The following is a 23,535-nucleotide window of genomic DNA, read 5'->3' as shown; positions in this document are numbered from 1 at the left end:
TATTAACTGATATTTAGATTCTTATAAACTAATCATCATCTAAATATGGAATAAATAGTAATGAGTCTTGTGGTCTGGAAATAAAACAATCTAATAATATTAGAAGCACATTGAAAGACATAAATAGCTCCTCAAATAAGCTTGTAACCTCGACTTCTGCATATGTAAAATTATAACTGTGGAAAGATGATACAGGTCATCAACTATCTTGTTATTTCTGGAAAATGTATGGTACTTGTTGAAAAAATATATATTTGGTAAATTTAAACAATTTAAATGTTTTGAGAAAAAAGTGAGTACATTTCTGACAAAAATATTTCAGCTGGCTTTAAATCAGTGAATTTTACCTGACAGTTCCTGTGGAAGCAAAATTTTGCAATTAACTTGTTCTATTATGTGGGGAAAGCAATTACTAGTACAGCCTAGATTAAATGAGGAGAGGAGTTACTAGGAAGATCATAATCTGTCTCTGAGTCAACTCATATAAACCATCCATATCCTAAATCTTCTTGATGAGACGAGAGCAGATCTTGGAATCAAGATAAGTTGGGAAAGCAGTTGTTTCAGTGTTCATTCTCCATTTGGAATAGTTATTAAGAAGAAAAGAATCTGAGGCCTTTTAGCAAGTACAATTAACCCATTTAGTTACTGAAACAGAGAAACAGAGTATCAAGAGAAACAAAAATACTACATTTATTGCTATTTTCAATATGTGAATATTGCAGTTGAAGCAAGAGAGCTTCAAATATTTCTTTGAACTATACCTTTGATTTTGAACTTGGAAAGATACTACTGGTGAGGGCAAGGCTAAGTATGCTTTCAGTATAAATTATTTGGCTTTGTAGCATAGAAGAAGGAAGGACATATATGCTCAATGAAGAAGCTGCTCAATGAAAGCTTTTAGGATACAAAATGCCCCAAGAAGCAAGATTATACATTTTCACGTAGAATTTCTTGAAGCAACATTTTTGCTTTTGGTACTAATTATGAAGAACTAATGTAAGTAACTGAGTTTCAAAAAGACTGTTCATCTGGAGTTTGGGAATAATTGAGGACTGAATAAACTCCCTATGTTTAAAAAAAAAGACACTAAATCATATCACCATAGAAAATCACTTTCACTAGAGGAAGAAGGGGAGAAAAGAAAGAAGGAAGAGAAGACTACAAGACAAACAGAAAACAAATTAAAAAAAATGGCAGGAGTTAAGCTCTTACTTGTCAATAATAACATTGAATGTAAATGAACTAAATTTCCCTATTAAAAAAACTGAGACTGGTTGAATGGATGAAAAAACAAGATCGATCTGCATCTGTTGAATACAAGAGACACACTTTACCTATAAAGACACACATAGACTGGAAATAAAAGTATGAAAAAAATATATTTCATAGCAATGGAACTATAAGCAGGAGTCGCTATACTTATATTGTAAAAATACATTTCAAGACAAAACCTATAAGAAGAGACAAAGAAGGTAACTATATAATGATAAAGGGGTCAATTCAGCAGGAGGATATAACAAGTTTTAAATATATGTACACTCAACAGTGGAGTGCCCAGATATATAACAGAAATATTATTAGAGCTAAAGAGAGAGATAGGTCCCAATACAGTAACAGCTGGAGAATTCAACACCCCACTTTCAGCATTGGACAGATCTTTCAGACACAAAAATAACAAAGAAACCTCAGACTTAATCTGTACGATAGACCAAATGGATCTAATAGATATTTACAGGCCACTTTATCTAAGAGATACAGAATACACATTCTTTTCCTCAGCACATAGATCATTCTCAAAGAATAGACTACATTTTAGGTCACAAGTCTCAAGACAGTCAAAAATATTAAAATAATATCAAGCATCTTCTCTGACTACAATGGAATAAAAATAGAAGTAAATATCAAGAGGAATTTTGGAAACTATACAAACACATGGAAATTAAACAATATGCTCTTGAATGACCACTGGATCAAAGAAGAAATTTAAAAGAAAATTTTAAAAACTTTTCTTTAAAAAGTTTTTAAAGAAAACTTTTTAATTTTAAAAACATTAATTTTAAAAACAATGAGAACACATGGACACAGGAAGGGGAACATCACACTCTGGGGACTGTTGTGGGGTGGGGGGAGGGGGGAGGGATAGCATTAGGAGACATACCTAATGCTAAATGACGAGTTAATGGGTGCAGCACACCAACATGGCACATGTATACATATGTAACTAACCGGCACATTGTGCATATGTACCCTAAAACATTAAGTATTAAAAAAAAAAAAAAAGAACTGTCACAACACACAGTATGAAATAAGAACCGAAGTCTAAACACAACAACACCAAGTCATGTTTACCAAATTTGTAAATCAAACTAAGATACCTCATTAAAATGACTGAAAGCACCAAAGAGCAGCTCTTCAAGGATGCATCAAGAAATGCTAAAATTACACATGCTTGCTTGAAAGACTTATAAAATCACTGCCATAGCATTCTCAGACACACCAATTCATAAGCAGGACGCTGGCCAGATAATCCATTGTGTTAATCAGTAGAAAAGGAAAGAGTGACCCTGTAATGTTTTATTTGTATTGTTGCTCGTGGCAACTATAGAACTCACATAAAGACAAGTCTAAGTAACTTTAAATAAATCCATAGCATTTCAGAAAGGTGATGATAGAGGTAATAGAGATCTGAGAGGAGAGGAAATGATCCTAAAAGGATAAGGAAAATTGGGGCTAAAGTTCCCTGCTCACCTCCCAACAGAGATTGAGCAGGTATTTCTTCCAGATTACAAAATACGGAGGAATGTTAGTTTACCACCTTCATATAGACAATAGCAGTCTAATGCTTTATGTCTAATAGAACATGGGCTTCCACGTCATTTTCTCCATGTTAAAATATTAAAGTTATTTTTTCAAGGTTACATTTGATAATAGAAATGTACATGCAAGCTTGTTCAGCCTTTTGGTTTCAAATTATAGCAGACACAGAGGTAAAACATTTCAATTTAATATTCGTTAGTCAAATGGATTACTAACATTCATCTTGATGTGTATTTATGTTTGGGATTATTTGATTTGCTAAAAGCTAGGAATACTGTATATAGTACAGAGAACTTGCATCCATATTGCAAAATCAGAATCAATTATCTCAAGTGTAGACTATTATCATAAAAAAGATGTTTCACGCTCGCAAAAACACACATCACTCCCATCTGGTAAATGGTAACTACTAAAATATTTATAAATATTATATCAAAATTCACATGTCACACATGGTAGTGATATTCAATTTTTATGTCTCCCAGTTAAAAGCCATTATGTATTGTATAATACACAGTCACCCATTTGTGTATCTAACAGAAAAATAAATGATTTTCTTAATATCTCCACAGGGATTACTTTCTAATCCTGCTGTGCAAATAACGTCAATATAATATTGAAGGAGGTAAAACACCATGGCTTTCTGAAGTTTGTTTGCATTTGTTTTCGATAATGTAATAGAACAAATTGTTTCTAGATGAGTTCAGGTTCATAATTGCTGATCTCATTTTTTAAAACATTATTTGAATTGAATGCTTGGTTACTGTGTAGCACTTAGATATCTCTCCTAGGAATAAAGCTTATAGTCAAGTGACATATGTAAAAGGAGACATTTGCCATAAAGACTTTGAACAAGGACTTGAATTCGCGGCTCAAACATAAATCATACATTGTTTAACCACAATTAGGTTGTTGTTAATTTATGATAGAGCATGTATTTGCGTGCAATTAAATATGTGATGAGAATAAATAGATCCTAGTCCAAATCCAATTACTTTTTACCAAGTAAAACATGGAAAGGTACAGTATAATAGTATATTAGTATGCCACACCCCTTCTCAAATTAACTTCTGATTATAAAAGAAGTGTTGAAATACCTTTGGCCATTTCTAAACACCAAAAACATTTTTCCTTGGAATTTCATATTTTTTGTTTTATTTAGACAGAAATTCAGAACATAAAATGTTAACCACTGAATATTTTTTCAAGGTTACATTTGATGAGTAAAAATGTACATGGACTTTTTTTTTTTTTAACCTGAAGGGTACAAATACAGGCTATGTCTAGAGTGGAATTACACACTGAATACAGTTTTCCCCAATTTTTTTGAAGGTAGTATTGAAACGGACTCAATAGTTTCACAGAGACTTGTTCTTGGGTAAACATAGAAATGGATCCTTCTGGTCTTAAAGCTTTAAACTTGTATTTGTTATATTTGAGTTCCTTTCTCAGGAAAGGATCCCCAGGCCTCTTAAAAAGTATCAAAGAACTGAAACTCAGCAGATCATTTCATCCAGACAATGAAACACCAGGCCCCTCGTTCATCAGGATTGTGTCGTTACCATTCAGAGTTCCTGCTTTCTACATTTCTTCCCTGCTATAGAAACTCCTAATTTTAGTCATTCAGGGAGATGGATTTGAGACTGAGCTCCCATCTCCTCGACTGAAGCACTTCCTTGGCAATACTCTCACAGTCTCGGTCATTGACCTTCTGTGCAGCCAGCAGCAGGACCTAGACTGAACCCTTGGTGTTTTGATAACCCTGTGTCTTCCATTTTAAAATTTCCTCAAGCAATCTTCCCTTGAAGATTTTCGATTTTCTTTTGAAGAAGATTTGTGCTTTACTGTTTCGAAGATTCCTCTTCTATTCCCCCACCTATTAGATTATTACATTGTATTTCCTTTACTATGGGACTATTTTGTAGTCTATGTGGTTTACCAAATACTAAACTAAGTCAATTAAGTGCATTTATATGGTCTATTTTAAATTAACATTTAATATTTTAAATTAACATTTATGTGTGTGTGTGTGTATGTCTTTAATTATGTTTACTAGGCTAGGGCCATCTTTCTACTCAGCCTACATGCTCTAATATCTCCTACACCAAAATCCTTTTCCTTGATATTTCTGCCTCCTTACATTTTCCTGAAGTAGAAATGGACATGAAAATTATTTGTAAACTGTAATATATAACAATGCAAATATTTTCTGTTTTTTTCTTGGTTATTACTTATTCATTCAAATATGTATTAAGCGGCTGCTATTTGCCATGTACCATCCAAGTGGTTCCCAAACTGTGTTCATCAAATCCATTCAGCTTGTCATATGAGGTCAAAACTATTTTCTTAATAATACTAAGATGCTATTTGCCTTTTTCATTCTCATTCATGATTATACAGTGGAGTTTTGAACATTAGCTCTGACGGCTAATGGAATGTGTGCTAGTATATTTCTTAATTTTAATTTTTCAGCTTTAGTTTCCACTGTGCTAAAAATCAATAGCTATAATCCGCATACACCAGAAGCCAGCAAACATTTTCTGTAAAGGACAAGATCGTAAATAGTTTAGGCTTGGCCAACCGTATGATCTCTGTCACTACTCAACTCTGTCGTTACAGTGAGAAAACAGCTATAGATGATACAAAAATAAATGGCAGTAGCTCTGTTCCAAAAAAAGCTATTTACAAAAAGAAGATACTGGTTGTATTTGACTTGCAGGCTACAGTTTGCTGACCTCTGATATAAATGAAAGCTCTTTTGGTTCTCAATATTTTTTAAGAATATAAAGGGTCTCTGACACCAAGAAATACAGAAACTACCATAGAAGTATTCCACAATCAAATTAAGCCTGTGATCTGCTGTCAAGGAGTTGTCTAGAGGGAAATTTGGACACAGTATATTGGGATTCCTGTTATATGGACAAAGTGAAAGACAATATGAAGTGTGAAGGGGAGTGTATACACTCATTACCATTAAAACAATTTTTTAAGGTTTATATGTATGCATACATTTGTGTATGTAAATTTTAGGAAATGTAGGGAAGGAAATTGTCACAGGCTTTTATCTAATTATTCTCAAATGTTAGCGGCTTCAGAATCACCTGGGGGTAAGAACTGGCATGGGGGGTGGTCCCACTTTAAAAATTCTTCTTATGTATGGCATTAGGCTACAGCCTATGAAATCTGCCTTGTCAACAGGACCTCATACAATTCTGATATAGAAGGCAGTAGGTAAAACTAATGTACAGCCTCATACGTATGAGAAACAGCATAAGCATTACCTGTAGAATTTCCTGAACCAGAACTTCCTCTATACTAGATAGACAGACAGATAGATAATATAAACAATTATAAACATTTTTATAATATTCTTACATGCCTCTCTACCTACTGCTAGCTACTTTTAGCTTATCTGACTTTATTATTCAATGTCTTTATTCTCTTACGCAGCCTCCAAAAATAATGTATGCATACAATGCTTAGATTATCTTCCTCCTTCCTACCTTTGTTTTGACACTTTGAGATACTTTCCCTACCCTCAACCTCATCTTCATTTGTTACTTTTTTTACCTCTTTCAGCTGCTTGTTGTATTTTTTATTATTCTCAACCCTTGTTTTGTCTCCTTACAGTAAATTTTACTTTCCATTGAGCACTGCCATATCATATTAAAATTGTGTGATTCTTTGACTTATTTAAAATAAGTTCTCAGAAAAGTAAAGCTGTTTCAATCTTTGTTGTATTAAGAGTTTCTGATACTATGTAGGTATTCAACCCATGCTAACTGAATTGAGGAAACAGGGTCTCATCATACATTTCCAAGGCGAAGTAACAGGGCAGTTTCACTTGATACATTATCAAGAGCTGTGTTTTATTAAATCTCATTCCCAGAACATTCTGCACATGTCTTTTCACACTTTCTCATCCCTTATTCTCCATCCCCATCACAAACACCACACAGACCTAAATAAGTATTACAGGCCTCATTAGGATAAAAATGCAGTGTCCAGAAATCACACAAAGAAATATTAGTACTTCCCAACCTACCTATAACCAAGCAGTTCTCTAAAGCCTTTTCTACATTTGAAATAATGTGTTTAGTTATTGAAAATCATTTGCTTAATGTCCCTCTTCTCTGATTCAGTATAAGCTGCTTGAGGGTATAAACTGTGTCTGTCTTATTCATTACCATATCCCAGTAATGCAGTGCTTGGCTCATAAAAGACGTTTGCATACTGCCTGATTAAACGACAAAAATTCACAATCCCTCATTTCTCCATCTCATAAAAGGACTAATCTTTATGCTAGAATGTGGAGATCACCTATAGACAATATTCCACTGTTATAATGCCAAATGACAACAACACATAAGGCTTAAATGAATACAAAGCAAAATGAAAATAGAAACATTTAAACTCTTTATGGTGAAAAATGGTTTTATTATCTTTGCCTGAGATATGAAATGAAATTCCTTAGACAAAACAAAAGAAAATATATGAAATAAAAATCAAAAGAGAACCTCCCATATTGTTGAAGGAAATATTGATGATATTCATTGGAATGGCAATAGCTTTTGACACAGTACTAGCATTTGTTTCTTACATTGCAATATAAATATAAAGGTTCAGGGGAAATCCTTTAAGTTGACACTGACAAGGAAAAAATATTCTCTTAACCAACTTTAAGTAGATATTACTCTATCATAACTGACAGTTTCAAATCAATGCTGCTAAAAAAATGAATTTGGGACCTAACTTATTTGACATGAATCTATCTGATTTCAATAGGTATCTGTAAAAACATCCTTTAAAAAAGCAGTTAGTTTTCCATGTCATGATGGCTGCTCCTGAAGAAGTTAAAATGTGCTGGTGTTGGCTCAGGAGTGATCGTCACCCACAGGAAATTAACTGGAGGAAGATTCTAGGAGGCTCAGTGCTATGCAGGAGCCTGTTACCACAGCCACCAATAAGCTAACAGTGGAAGTTGCTGCCTAAAACTATTCTTTTTAACATCCAAGATTTTGAAAATAGTTCATCCTTTCACTATGCTATTAATAAAAAGTCATAATACAATTTTGTTCTCAATTTATCTAATATTTTAGGGTATGGTAGATAATGGCAGTCCTTTAGAATTGGTTATCCTTTTATTCTTCATCTGTAGCTGTTTATGTGATGGCAAAAACTTGCTCATGTTAGGTAGGGCATATATGATTACTTCTCCTGTCTGAATAAGAATAGTTTAAGTCATTTGCTACAGAGAAAGAAAGATCATCAAGTGTCATTCCTGAGCTATAGGGCAACATGAAGTAATTTGCTGAATTGTTTATTAACATTATTGCCACTGTTATGACTGGATGAAAGAACAGATACTCATTCTTGACAGCCCTTGATGGGGTTTATGGATGAAGTAGATGTGTCAATACATCCCAGAGTCTTGTGTAACTTTAGACTCTACTGTTCTTTATCACAACATGACTTGTATTAACCAATATTTATGGAAAACTACTTAAAGTCCATGTCAGATCATTTTATTACAGACTTCCCCCACTCCTCTGGAAGTATGTTGACAGTCTACATCGTGCCCTTGACTTAAACTCAATCATTAAGAGCTATGAAAATTTATCCTGCATTGCTGTGGCTCCTGTTAGTATTGTTCATGCTGTGTTGAATTACCTTTATACTTCTGGCTTGCACTAGCATATACTTTAAGAAACAACTGTTGGACATGCCTTATTAAATTTATTCTAGGGATTTTGTAAACATAACATCTACCATATCTTTCAATATACCTTTTAAAGTCAGTTTATATTGACATTTCCCTACGACCTAATTAACGTCTTATTTCTTATGAACACTATGAATACTGTAATTGATAAAAGTGAGTTCATTACTATATCCACTTGGATGCATAGAGAAAAAGTGCAGGCAAATAATAGGACTAAATAGATTTCATTTTTATTTTATATTATTATTATTATTGTGACAGAGTCTCTGTCGTCCAGGCTGGAGTGCAGTGGCATGATCTCGGCTCACTGCAACCTCCATCTCCTGGGTTCAAGAGATTCTCTGGCCAGGTGTGGTGCTTCACCCTTGTGATCCCAGCACTTTGGGAGGTCAAGGTGGGTGAATCACCTGAGGTCGGGATTTTGAGACCAGCCTGGCCAACATGGCGAAACCCTGTCTCTACTAAAATTACACAAATTAGTCAGGCGTGGTGGCGGGCGCCTGTAATCCCAGGTACTCTGGAGGCCGAGGCAGGAGAATAGCTTGAACCCGGGAGGCGGAGTTTGCGGTTAGCCAAGATTGCGTCACTGCATTGCAGCCTGGGTGACAGAATGAAACTCTGTCTCAAAAAACAAAACAAAACAAAACAAAACAAAACAAACAAAAACAACAAAAAAAGATATTCTCCTGCCTCAGCCTCCCAAGTAGCTGGGATTACAGGCAGGTATCACCACATTTGGCTAATTTTATTTTTTACTTTTTTAATTTTTAGTAAAGATGGTGTTTCATCTTGGCGGCCAGGCTGGTCTCCAACTCCTGGCCTCAGGTGATCAGCCCGCCTTGGCCTCATAAAGTGCTGGGATTACAGGCGTGAGCCACCATGCCTGGTCTCATTTTTATTTACTAATCTATCCCTTTTTTTTTATTTTCATAAGTTGATATTTGTATTCTCTTAATACCTTACTTATTTTATATGTCTTTACATATAAAGCATATTAATAGAATTTGTGGCCAATATTAATAGGTATTACATCCTTTTTATACACTAATCATTGCTGAAACAGTCTTTTATGCACTATATCATTAATCATCAGAGCCATGTTAAAATGTAGGTAGCAGTTATGTCCTATTTACTTTCTTATTTTGGGGGGTTTATTTATATAGATGTATAATTTATTTGTTTATATAGCAAGATGGGGTCTTGCTCTGTCTCCCAGTCTAGAGTATAGTGGCATGATCTCAGCTCACTGCAGCCTCAACCTCCATGGCTTAAGTGATCCTCCTCTCTCAGCCTCTCAAGTAGCTAGGACTAACTAAGGCATGTACCACCACCCCCAGCTAACTTTACTTTAATTTTTTGCAGAGACAGCATCTCCTTCCGTTGTCCAGGCTGCTCACAAATTCCAGCGCTCAAATGATCCTCTTGCCCCAGCTTCCCAAAGTACTGGGATTACAGGCATGAGCCACCATGCCTGGAATCATTTTATAGATAAGGAAAATAAGCTTTCTGCCAGTTAACTTGCTCAAAGCCATGCAGGTTTGAAAAAAAAAAAAAAAAACAACAATGAAATTGGCATTTGAATCCAGGTTTCTCTGACTACAGAGTAAAAGTGTTTAACTTTATACTACAGCTGGATCTCCAATCATTTAGCTCACGTTTTTGTTGAGTTGTACATTACCTTTTTAATCTCATGTCATTTGGCATCTCTCAGACCAGCCATTAGTAATTAGGGGAGCAGCTCTTTGGTTTTCTGTGGAGCATACTCACTCATATTCTGAAAAGTCATTCACAATCCTTTGGTTCTTTGGTAAATTTCTATTGCTTTCTTTCACAGTGATATAAAAGAATAGACATAAAATGATGATATTCATTTTACGTGGTCTATTTTTTGTTACATGGAATGCAAGTTAAAATTCAGAGTGGGAAAAAATCCTAGAATCTTCTTATATAGTAACAATTTAAAAACTGGCTCTCTCCTTCCCCTAGTCCCTTCTGTTTCTCAATATCCCAAGGTATATCAGTTTAAATGTCAGGCAATATGGCATTGAAACTATTGTCCTTTCAGTGGCACTAGAAGATAATGACAGCTTAACCATTCTATCTCCTCCTGAGAAAGACATAGGCAGCCTTGAATGGCTGTCTGAGAGAAGGGTTAGATGACTGCTCTATGATATGTTCTGTAACTACACAATGAATTATTGCAATACCCAGATACTTAAATGGAATAGCTTTGTTTTCCTCTTAAAGTGATGAAGACTGTAGACCTAGGTAGAATAAGTATTTTTGCTTTAGTTTAAATAAGAGTGTAATAAAACCATAAAATTAGAAAGAAAACAACTTAAAAAATAAAACTATGAAGAATCTCTTAGTAAACTCAACAGAACTTATTTCTTGGCATCTGCCCATAGCAGTCTGTGCTGAGAACAGTTATTTAACTTATGACTCTTTAAAGATATTTTTAATTGAGAAATAAAAAATGTGTTTTGATAAAGTTGGATTATTAGTACCATAATAATAATAATAGTATGCTTAAATAAGGAAAATTATTCATGATAAAATAAAAAATATCTAGAAGACAGTGAATACCTTGGAACATAACGCAAAGTGGTATCATAATGAATGATTAATGCCATAATGATGTTGGTATGTTGGTATAGTTTACGCACCACAAAACGTAGGCTTAGCTCAGTTCACTTTTTAGAGAACATAGAAATATTTTGAAGTAAGACATAAGGAGTCTTTCAGAATTAAAAAAAAGAAAAAACAATGTAAATCCCAGCTGTCCTACTTAATGCATGATCTTGGAGAAATAATTTATTGTTCTTAGCCTCAGTTCATTTTCTGTTCTTAAAAGTAACTGGACACTGTTTTGAGAATTATATTAGAAAATATGGGAGTGTTTATGAGTCCCAGGCTTGCTGTAGGTGTTTCCTCAGTGCTAGTTTTGCTTTTTTTTTTTCAATTTTATTTTAAGCGCTGGAATACATATGTAGAATGTGCAGATTTGTTGCATAGGTATATATGTGTCACGGTAGTTTGCCGTACCTATTAACCCATCTTCCAGCTTTTCAGCCCCATATGCATTAGGTATTTCTACTAATGCACTCACTCCCCTTGTCCCCACCCCTGACAGGCCCTCGTGTGTGATGTTCCCCTCCTTGTGTCCATATGTTCTTATTGTTCAACTCCAACTTATCAGTGAGAACATGTGGTGTTTGGTTTTCCACTGCTGTGTTAGTTTGCTGAGAATGATGGTTTCCAGCTTCATCCATGTCCCTGCAAAGGACATGAACTCATTCTTGCTTATGCCTGCATAGTATTCCATGGTGTATATGTGCCACATTTTCTTTGTCCAGTCTATTATTGATGGGCATTTGGGTTGGTTCCAAGTCTTTGCAATTGTAAATAGTGCTGCAATAAACATATGTGTGCATATGTCTTTATAGTAGAATGATTTATAATCCTTTGGGTATATACCCAGTAATGGGATTGCTGGGTCAAATGGTATTTGGTTTTAGATCCTTGAGAAATTGCCATACTGCCTTCCACAATGGTTCAACTAATTTACACTCCCACCAACAGTGTAAAGGCGTTCCTATTTCTCAACATCCTCCCCAGCATCTATTGTTTCCTGACTTTTAAATGATTGCCATTCTAACTCACATGAGATGGTATCCTGTTATGGTTTTGATTTGCATTTCTCCAATGACCAGTGATGATGACCTTTTTTGCATATGTGTGTTGGCCCCATAAATGTCTTCTGACAAAAACAAGCAACGAGGAAAGGATTCCCTATTTAATAAATGGTGCTGGGAAAACTGGCTAGCCATATGCAGAAAACAGAAACTGGATCCCTTCCTTACACCTTATACAAAAATTAACTCAAGATCGATTAAAGACTTAAATGTAAAACCTAAAACTATAAAAACCCTAGAAGAAAACCTAGACAACACCATTCAGGACACAGGTATGGGCAAAGACGTCATGACTAAAACACCAAAAGCAATTGCAACAAAAGCCAAAATTGACAAATGGGATCTAGTTAAACTAAAGAGCTTCTGCACAGCAAAAGAAACTATCATCAGAGTGAACAGGCAACCTACAGGATGGGAGAAAATTTTTGCAATCTATCCATCTGACAAAGGTCTAATATCCAGAAGCTACAAGGAACTTAAACAAATTTACAAGAAAAAAACAAACAACTCCATCAAAAAGTGGGTGAAGAATATGTACAGACGCTTGTTTGCCTTCTTTTAGTTACTTATACCTGTTTCAACATGTGCTAAAAAAGCGCATAAAAAAAGCTAGCAAATTTTTGAAAAACAATGTTTTTCAGTGTTGATTAACATTACCAAAATCACACAAGAGAAAAAGAAAAAAATGTAAAACTTCATTAATTGAGTTAATTGGAGTGAGGAAGTTATCATCTGTAATTAGTTAAAAGTCAGAAATGTAGGGCATTTATAACCAAATATGAATTTATTTCCTTCAGGGCTATAAAGCAATATAAACCAATTATTAAACAATGTTGCCAAAGAATGATTCTGACAAATCTACTTTAATGAAGAGATAAGAAACACATAATTAGCACACTATTCTATACAAGTGCTCTAGTAGACTGCTTAGACCAAGTTGTTTTCTTAAATAAGTTAAGCAGTTTCATCTTAAGTCCCTACGTAATCCAATTAAAACTATTAATTTACTAATTCTATCAAAGGTAATTTTTATCTATCTATCAAGTGCAAATCTATTCGCAGATTTCTACAATAAAGCCATTATGAATTCTGAATAAATTTAACTTAATAAACTTTGGTTACCAGTGACTGGTAGAAGAGTCAAAGTGGACCTGGGAACTAAAATCAGTATAGTCCTATTTTGATTTTAGCAACTCAAATGTAATCGGCTTTGGTTTTCCTTAGGAAACAATCCTTGACCAATATTATCAATTACTTGAGGAGTTGTAGGGGAATACAGTTTCTCAGACTTTTTAGTTGGAGATTGAAGTCAAGAAAGCCTAGCAGGAAGTTCCTGAAACTGAATCTGTAATAGGAATTCTTACATATCTATTAATCTGATCATTTGTGGAGTTATATTTTGACATTCTCAACATTAGCTATCAAGTTAACTATCAAAATTGGTTACTTAGCTATAGATTCATACCAAACAAATGACTTGACAGCATAGTCCCGCAAGTTTAAAAAAGAAAGAAAACTGTGAGCAATATAACAAGCTCTATGTTAAATAATTTGAAACATAAAATAGCAAACTAGATTTATTTTAGCTAAAAGGAAAGTGCTTATATCCATCTCTTCATATATCATTCATTCATTAATTCATTTTTTTATTCGTTGAGCATTTACACTGCTTTGTACCCTCTTAAGGTCATCAGATGCAACAATTAAGTGTGAGTCACTGCCATGAAATGGCTTCTCTGAAATATTGGTGTCTTGGCTGGAGAAAAAAATCATATTTAAGACAATATGATTAAAAGCTATTTAGCATTTAAACAAAACCCAGTAGTGTGAAGATACTACCAGGATGGTAGAATATCGGGTCCTGACGGGGCTGGGAGGTGTTAAACACATAAATGTTTTAACAAATAAAGACAGAAGGGACATAGTAACAAAAATTGACTCCCTTTTTTTTTTTTTTTAATCTCAGGATCCCTTTACATTGCTAAAAAGTATTGATTCTCCAAAGAGTTTTTGTTTATGTGGATTATACCTGTTGATGTTTATTGCACCCAAAATTAACCTGATAATTTCCAATATATATGCTTTTTCATTCATTAATAATAAATTCATTAAACGTTAATATAACTAACAAATATTTTTTGGATAAATACAAATGGTTTTAAATAAAATAGAATAGTTTAATTGCCTAACACTTGCAAATCCCTTGGTATTTGACTTAATAGAGGATAAGTGGATTCTTTTATCTGATTTTCTACTCAATTTGTTAAGAAACATGAACTGAAATATGAGGAAGGCCCAGCTTTATACAGGAATGTAACTGGAGGAGAGAAGAGTATTTCAATAGCCTTCCCATATAATTTTGGATATTTTTGATGAAACATAAAAACTCCTATCTCAGTTAGAACATGGAACCTAAAACATATCAATGAACTCTTCTCAATGAACTCATGGTATCCCAAGGCCACACCATGAGAACACTTGGATATAAAGGAAATAACATTAGATTAATCAAACCAATTACCAGTCTATAAAATCAGATTGTCTAAGTCTTTCTAATTGTTATATGAAAAACTCATGTTGTAATACTTGACATTTTAAATCAGCTGATTTGCAAATCAATATAAGGTTTTGTACAAAAGTATTAAATTCTCCCTCTCCCTCTCCCTCTCCCCACGGTCTCCCTCTCCCTCTGTTTCCATGGTCTCCCTCTGATGCCGAGCAGAAGCTAGACTGTATTGCCGCCATCTCTGCTCACTGCAACCGGGTCCCTGCCTGATTCTCCTGCCTCAGCCTGCCCAGTGCCTGCGATTGCAGGCGCGCGCCGCCACGCCTGACTGGTTTTCGTACTTTTTTTGATGGAGACGGGGTTTCACTGTGTTGGACGGGCTGGTCTCCAGCTCCTAACCGCGAGTGATCTGCCAGCCTCGGCCTCCCGAGGTGCCGGGATTGCAGATGGAGTCTCGTTCACTCAGTGCTCAACGGTGCCCAGGCTGGAGTGCAGTGGCCTGCTCTCAGCTCGCTACAACCTCCACCTCCCAGCCGCCTGCCTTGGCCTCCCAAAGTGCCGAGATTGCAGCCTCTGCCCGGCTGCCACCCCGTCTGGGAAGTGAGGAGCGTCTCTGCCTGGCCGCCCATCATCTGGGATGTGAGGAGCCCCTCTGCCCAGCTGCCCAGTCTTGGAAGTGAGGAGCGTCTCTGCCCGGCCGCCCATCGTCTGAGATGTGGGGAGCGCCTCTGCCCCGCCACCCCGTCTGGGATGCGAGGAGCGCCTCTGCCCAGCCGCGACCCCGTCTGGGAGGTGAGGAGCGTCCCTGCCCAGCCGCCCCGTCTGACAAGTGAGGAGCCCCTCTGCCCGGCAGCCGCCCCGTCTGAGAAGTGAGGAGCCCCTCCTCACGGCAGCGGCCCCATCTGAGAAGTGAGGAGCCCCTCCGCCCGGCAGCCGCACCGTCTGGGAAGTGAGGAGCATCTCCGCCCAGCAGCCTCCCCGTCCGGGAGGTGGGGGGCAGCCCCCGCCCGGCCAGCCGCCCCTTCCAGGAGGTGGGGGAGCGCCTCTGCCCGGCTGCCCCTTCTGGGAAGTGAGGAGCCCCTCTGCCCGGCCGCCACCCCCTCTGGGAGGTGTACCCAACAGCTCATTGAGAATGGGCCATGATGACGATGGCGGTTTTGTCGAATAGAAAAGGGGGAAATGTGGGGAAAAGATAGAGAAATCAGATTGTTGCTGTGTCTGTGTAGAAAGAAGTAGACATAGGAGACTCCATTTTGTTCTGTACTAAGAAAAATTCTTCTGCCTTGGGATGCTGTTGATCTATGACCTTACCCCCAACCCCGTGTTCTCTGAAACATGTGCTGTGTCTACTCAGGGTTAAATGGATTAAGGGCGGTGCAAGATGTGCTTTGTTAAACAGATGCTTGCAGGCAGCATGCTCTTTAAGAGTCATCACCACTCCCTAATCTCAAGTACCCAGGGACACAAACACTGCGGAAGGCCCCAGGGTCCTCTGCCTAGGAAAACCAGAGACCTTTGTTCACTTGTTTATCTGCTGACCTTCCCTCCACTATTGTCCTATAACCCTGCCAAATCCCCCTCTGGGAGAAACACCCAAGAATAATCAATAAAAAAAAAAAAAAAAATACATTTAATGGCCGGATGCAGCGGCTCAAAAAAAAAAAAAATTTTTGAACAATCGAGGCTGCAGTGAGCTGTGATCGCATCACTGCACGCCACCCTGGGCAACAGAGTGAAACCATGCCTCTAAAAAAAAAAAAAAAAAAAAGTAAAAGATGAACAAATAAAGCACTTGGAGCAAAAAAAAAAAAAAAAAAAGTACTAAATTAATTTAAATATGTTGGTTATTTTATACAGATAATTATAAATTGTCACATTCAAAGCTAGAATAATGTAATGCAAGTAGTCTAGTAAGCTTAACTGCTATGATTCATGCATTTGACAAATATCTATCAAGAGCCTTCTGAGTCCTAGGTACTATTATGGATACTGGACATGCAGTATGGAACAAAACTGGCAAAAATCACTTCTTTTTGGAACTTACATTCCAGTGGGAATAACAGACCACAAATGAGATAATTAATTAAAAAACAAAACATGTTATACAGAAGTACTATGGACAAATATAGAGCAGGAAGGAAGATAGAAAATATGGTGTGTTAGGGATTGCTGGTTGGAACGTCATTAGATGGTGCATCCAGGAAAAGCCTCAATGAGAGAGGAAGATTAATGTAAAGAGCAAAAGAGTCTTAGGAATCAATCCATGAAGCTATCAGGGAAAAGAGTTTTCAAGGCAGAGGATAGCAAGTGCAAAGACCCTAAGTTGGATGCATACCTTGTCTGTTTAAATAAAATGGACAAAGAGAAATAAGTAGGAATGAGTTCAGAGAAGGTAGGAGGAAAGGAGGAGACAGAGCAAGGGCAGATTACATAGGATTTCTAGCTCTGAAAAAGGACTTTGACATTTACTCTGAATGAAACAGAAAACTACTGAGAATTTTGAGCAGAAGGGTGACAAGTTGCCACTTGTGTTTTAACAGGATCACTCTGGCTGCTGTACTGAGTACTCACTGAAGGAGTGCCAAGTTGGAACACTCAGGATACTTTCAGCTACAAGTAGCAATATATCAAACCAAAAGTGGCTTAAGCAGTTAGGACATTTAATATTTCTCCTAACATGGGCTCCAGAAAATGAATTAAGTAGTTCCCCAGGGTTGCTAAGAACATGAAGGCTGTTTCCTTTTTTTGCTGATGGCACAATGTCCAGGTGTCTATTGAACATTCCTTCAGGCCTGCATATGGGCTGCCTTGGCTCCTTGCATTACATGCTATTTTGACAACATGGTTTCTGTTGGGGGCGGAGGTGGCTCTCATTTATATGGGAATAATATGCAACCTAGCTTACTAAAATATCTACCTTTAAATACCCATATGTGAATGGGAACAGTATGACCAAGACTGGTTTTAGCCTTTCTTGTGTCATGTCACATAGCAGATAATGATAGAGGTATGAGATGTTGGAGCAAACAGACAAGACTGCAGAAGCCTGGAGGTGTTCTGTTCATGGCATTTGGACATGTTAAGACTCACTTCACTGTCATGACAGCTGAAGAATCAATGTCTCAGCATATTTGTAACCCTCCTCGGTGCCATAGCACACCTGATAAGCAGAGCTGCTGCATATGTTCATGTAACTTGGTACTTGGCCAAGAGTTTTAGTAGGGGCTGAAGTTCAGTCTGGATTCTTCTCAACAGACTGTGAGCCCCAATGGAAGGTGAGTTTTTTTCTGTTCATCATCCTTGAGTTCATAGGATGATTTTTTATTGTAATTTGCACAAAGGTGCTCTTTAGGCTAGTTGTACCCTGGTTTACTACTGGTTTTTCATCCCTGGGCATAATACATGAACTAAATCAGAAGAAGAGGTGGACGATTGTTTCCAAAGTATCTAAGTGTCTGTCATGGAAATATTTCTTAAATAGGCAGATATATGTTAGTACTTAAAAAAAAATTTTATTTATTTATTTTTAATTATACTTTAAGTTCTGGGATACATGTTAATACCTTTTTATTAAGAAATTTGTGGATATGAAAAATAAATTGTGGATTATAAACTTTTGTATATTTATCTGGTTATCATGTCATTATTGCTATAGCATCAATGTGTTTAATAGTTTTTCTAACAACCTATTTTGATTATTTTATTAATTACAAAGGAGCACTTCATGGGTTTTCCTAAAAAACAATATCTAAAGGTAAAGTTTAATGTTTATAGAGGCAATTTAAAGTTAATTTCTTAGTCAATCCAAATTCTTAATATTATTTATACAGTAGTTTATGAGTAGATATATCATCAATTAACATAAACTAAAAGAGTAAACTTGTTACACATAAATGCAAGGGGAATGGACCGATAAGAGACAAAGGCAGAGCTTTGAGGTGGGTCTGATAATTATAATTTTCTTTAGTTTTTTAAAAGAGCAATTAATGGCTTCCAACTGTTATTAAATTTTGAAATAAATAATAAAAGTTTATTTTCAGAAACATATGTTAATAATTAATTTATTCTTTTGAGAATATAAAACCCTAGGCATGAAACTAGCATCCAAGACAGAAGTATTTTCTTAGCAAAAAAGAGTGTCACAGGTACCAGGGAATAGCTGGCAAAAACTGCTAGAAACAAACAAACAAAAGAAATGGGGAAAAAATCATAGCTACTGCACAGCAGAGACTTAAACATTTGGAGATAATAAAAAAGATCATATATTTTTCAAATACACAAGTAATGATAAATTTTAATAACCTCCAACAAATATTAAGAATCTAATGATATTTTATGGATTCTATTTAAAAAGGAAGAGAACCTCAGCCTAAGCAGGCAAAAATGCCTTTATCTACATCTTTCTTAGCCTACAGGTCAAACTCCTAATATTCCTGTTCACCTGGCCTAACCTTCATTATCTAGCTCAGACATTTCAGAGATGTTTCACTTCATCCTATCTCCCCTGAATTACCAGCAAGATTGAAGATCCCTTTGTATTAGATATTATCCATAATATTAGTTATTAGGCAACCCCATAGACACCATCCCTGTTCCTACTACCACCAGTCCCTATTCTAAATGTCATTGTCAACACTGGAAGGAATTACTGATGGGATTCAGAGTATTCTGGAGTCATCACAAACAGTTCCACCTGTCAGGCACTGGGGTGGACAATGCACACTGCCAGGAAAATAGTCACATCCTTCTTTTATTTTGTGGCCATTTTTGTATCCATGGTAAGATAAATAAACAAAAGGGCTTAGAAGGAATTTCAGAGTTTATCAGATTAGCACCTCTTTACCAAACAACTAATTTATCTTATTACTGACACACTAAAATTAATCATAACTTAAGGAAGATTTAAGATTTTTTTTTACTGTGAGATGATCTAGATACATTTTTAATCTAGAACTTTTCAGTGATTGTTTCTAATAAATATAAATACTATTCAGTTGACAAGAAGACGGATTGGAGTTTTCTAGTCAAACAGACCCGTGTTGCCATCCAGGTTCCAACCTTTCTATCTGTGTGACTATAGACAGCATAATTTGCTTCCCTGAGCCGATTTCTCTCATGTCACCTATTATGGATTCAATAAGTTATTAATGTCCTTTAACAAATTTAGCAAATATCAATAGATCAATCATGTACAGGGTGCTAGGGATTGGCAGCAAATAAGAGATAAGCTCTGTATATTTTAAATATAAAAGGCTGCTTTTTTCATTACTTATATATTGTCAAAAATTCTGCCATGAAATGTTCATAGTTCCTAATTTTAATCCTTGTACCAATTGGCAATAGACAACTTCTTTTCTCCATATATATATGACTCATAAAGGGCAAAGGGCAAACAATTCAACCAGCTCCAAGATACTTTTGTACATAATTACCTTCTCCAATATTGCCCTTCACATAGACTCTAAATTAGTGAAACTATTCCATCCTATGCCTATATTTTGTACTTTTCATGTATTAAAATTTCCCTGCTTGGCTCACTTTTTTGTGGCAGGGCTGTGGCAGGACTGGCTGTGGTGTTTGTCCCTCTGGTATTTCTGAGTGGCATCCTCGTTGCTGCAGTGACACCTGACTTCACCACCACCATGACAGAGCAGATGACCCTTTGTGACACTTTTGAAGGCCACAATACCTGAGTAACCAGATCGCTACTGCCCTGGACATGATACAGTCCACCTCTCGAGACAAAATCATCATCATGTGGACATTGAACAGGGATGAAACCAACTATGGCATCCCACAGCATGCCCTGGAGGGTCATTCCCACTTTGTCTATGACAAAATCATCTCTTCAGGTGGCCACTTTTTCCTCTCAGGCTCCTGAGATGGAAACCTGTGCTTCTGGGATCTGACAAAGGGCACCACTATGAGATGATCTGTAGGCCATACCAAGGACGTGTTGAGTGTGGCCTTCTCCATTGACAACCTGTAGATTGTCTCTAGATCCTGAGATAAAACCGTCTAGTTACGGTTATAACCCTGAGTATATACAAATACACTGTCCAGGTGGAGAGCCACTCAGAGTAGGTGTCTTATGTCCACTTCTCACCTAACAGCAGCAACACTATCACCTCTGTAGCTGGGACAAGCTGGTCAAGGTATGGAATGTGGCTAACTGCAAGCTGAAGATGAACCACTTTGGCCACACAGCCCATCTGAACACTGTGACTGTCTCTCCAGATGGATCCCTCTGTGCTTCTGGAGGCAATGCTGGCCATGCCATGCCATGCCATGCAATCTCAACAAAGGCAAGCACCTTGATATGCTATATGGTGGGAATATCATCAATGCCCTGTGCTTTAGCCTCAGCTGCTACTGGTTCTGAGCTACCACAGACCTCAGCATCAAGATCCGGGACTTAGAAGGCAAGACCACCATAGAAATTAAGCAAGAAGTTATCGGAATCTGCAGCAAGGCAGAGACTCCCCATTGCACCTCTCTGGTCTGCTGATGGCCAGACTGCTGGCTACATAGACAATCTGGTGCAAGTGTGGCAGGTGGCCATCAGCACCTGCTAGACATTTATGACAGAACTTTAGGTTTTTTTCAACTGACTTTCTGATTTAAAAAAAAAAAATCTTCCTACTTTAATCATTATTAACTTCCCCAGCAGTGAAACATAAAGAGATGGGGAGAAAGTATTTAAGTGGCTGTTCATATTATGAAACACAATTTTTGCTTCAGTTGCCGGACTGCTTAGCTTGAGGACAAGTTACGTGGAAATGGAAAAAGGAATCGCTGCCTTTTGGTCTTGCTATGTGTGTTTTATTGTGATTGAGAGAATATTACTTAAAATAGCTTTTATGGTGCCTTATTGAGGGGGTGGGCTATATGCAGGCAGATTCCAACACAATTTGTAAGTTGATCACAGTAGAATGATCTGGTTTTCTTGTATTACATTAATGAATGTGGAATGCTTGTAGAATCAAAAATATTATTTTAAATTTATGTTTATGTAACTCCAGGGTATTAACTGAAATCAAGATCGATTACCTAGTAATATGGTCAAATTTAAATCTTAAACACTTTTGAGAAACTTAAAAAACACAAACAGCTACAAAAATACGTTAACAAATTCTTACATAGAATCCATGATTATCAATAGAAACATTTCATCATTTTAACTTTATTTATGAAATAAATTAAGCATGACAGATAAGGTTGTCAACCATTTTGTTCTCTCTTCTAATCCCATTCCCTCATTGCCAGAGGCACTGACCATCCTAATTTTGGTGAGCTTCTTAATGTCGCATTTTGCTCCACATATTTTTGTATTGGAATTATTTACAAGAAGCACTCATTATTAGAAATAAACACAATTTTATGAAATATCTGGCCTAAATTATGTTGAATTAAGCCAGTTAAACATATCAATTCCAAATATCTACTTTTGGAGTATACCTAAATTTCAAATTGGCTATATATATGGTTATTTAAATGTATCAATTTCTTTATCACTGTGTTAAGTAAAAATCACAATATTTATGCATACTTCCATGTATAAGTTGTTTATAATTAGCTGTTTTATCTTAAGTATATATATTAGAGAAGATGATTATAGTATTGCTTCCAGGTTATTTTGTTAATTTGAAAATCAGATTAGATTTTTAGACATCTAATTTGATATTATATTGATACAAGAGAATAGGAATTTTGTACAATTTAAGATTATTAATTATAACATGATAATTTTAATAGATATTGATTTCAGTAAAAATTGAACCTGAAATTAATAGAATGTTGAAGATACTTGTGTATACATCACTGTTGCCTGAAATATCAACCGTAGTACAAAAAATGCATTCTAAATAGAACTGAAGAAGTTTATCTGCTGAAACGAGACTGCAGAAGACATTATGCCACCCGCTATTTCCAGGGTATTTATAGGATTCTGACATTCTCTAAGCTAAACACTTTCTATAAAGTTCATTGCAGCCAAGACTACTCACTTCTAGTAAGTACCATAAGCAAACCAGAGGTTGCATAGTGCTGTTTTCTTTCTTTGTTTTCATTTGCTGCTAACAGTGTTTTGAGTCATTCTGACTTTGGTAGAGTTAACTCTGCCTGTTTGATATTTTGAGAATTTTTAGGTTTCTGCTATCTTAACTGTTTCTCTGACTTTCAGTTTAAATCTACAAGGTATTAGAGTGGCCTTTAGAATCCCTAAGATCTACTCACACGGAGTTCATAGCATTGCACTGGTCCTTTTGCTTACATATTAATTCTTAGTTTCTAGACTTTCAACATATTCCAAATAAGTATGTGTGTCATAAAAGAAGCATTACATTCAAAGTTAGAAGGGAAGGATTCTTGTCATAGCCCTCTCCCCTAAAAACCAATAAACTTTATAAAACTCATTAATTCCCATGTCTCAGGGCTGTGGGCAGAACCAAATGAGAACTGAATATGAAAGTCTTTTAATATGCAAAGCAGAGTATCTTATATTGTCATTTGTCAGTTCTAGATTGTTTCAAGACAGTGTCTTTCAAAAATGAGATTGTAAATGGTACTATGCAATTGGTAGTTAACTCATCGAAATTCTATTCATCTGAAAAATATCTGATGCTTAGTAAAAGAAAGCACATTATAATTCTCACTATTATTCATATATTATCAAAACAAGACAGACTTTTATCATTTCTCTTCATTATGGAGTACTAATAATTTATAAGCTTATTGCAATTAAAACTGCTTAATACCAAAGATTACTTAACTGAAAACAAGATATGAAAAGA

General features: G+C 36.1%; 1 protein-coding gene and 1 pseudogene across 1 annotated transcript in view; one reads left to right on the top strand and one right to left on the bottom strand.

Moving 5' to 3' along the window:
* GRID2 (glutamate ionotropic receptor delta type subunit 2) overlaps positions 1-23,535 on the bottom strand; it is a 1,455,891-nt gene that overhangs the window by 914,784 nt on the left and 517,572 nt on the right. The window lies entirely within an intron of this gene.
* On the top strand, positions 20,386-21,162 carry LOC101153699 (small ribosomal subunit protein RACK1-like; annotated as a pseudogene).

The sequence above is a fragment of the Gorilla gorilla genome, chromosome 3 (assembly GCF_029281585.2).
Source record: "Gorilla gorilla gorilla isolate KB3781 chromosome 3, NHGRI_mGorGor1-v2.1_pri, whole genome shotgun sequence".
Lineage (NCBI taxonomy): Eukaryota > Metazoa > Chordata > Mammalia > Primates > Hominidae > Gorilla > Gorilla gorilla.
The sequence above is the reverse complement of the archived record's forward strand: the minus strand, read 5'-3'. Positions and strand labels throughout refer to the sequence as shown.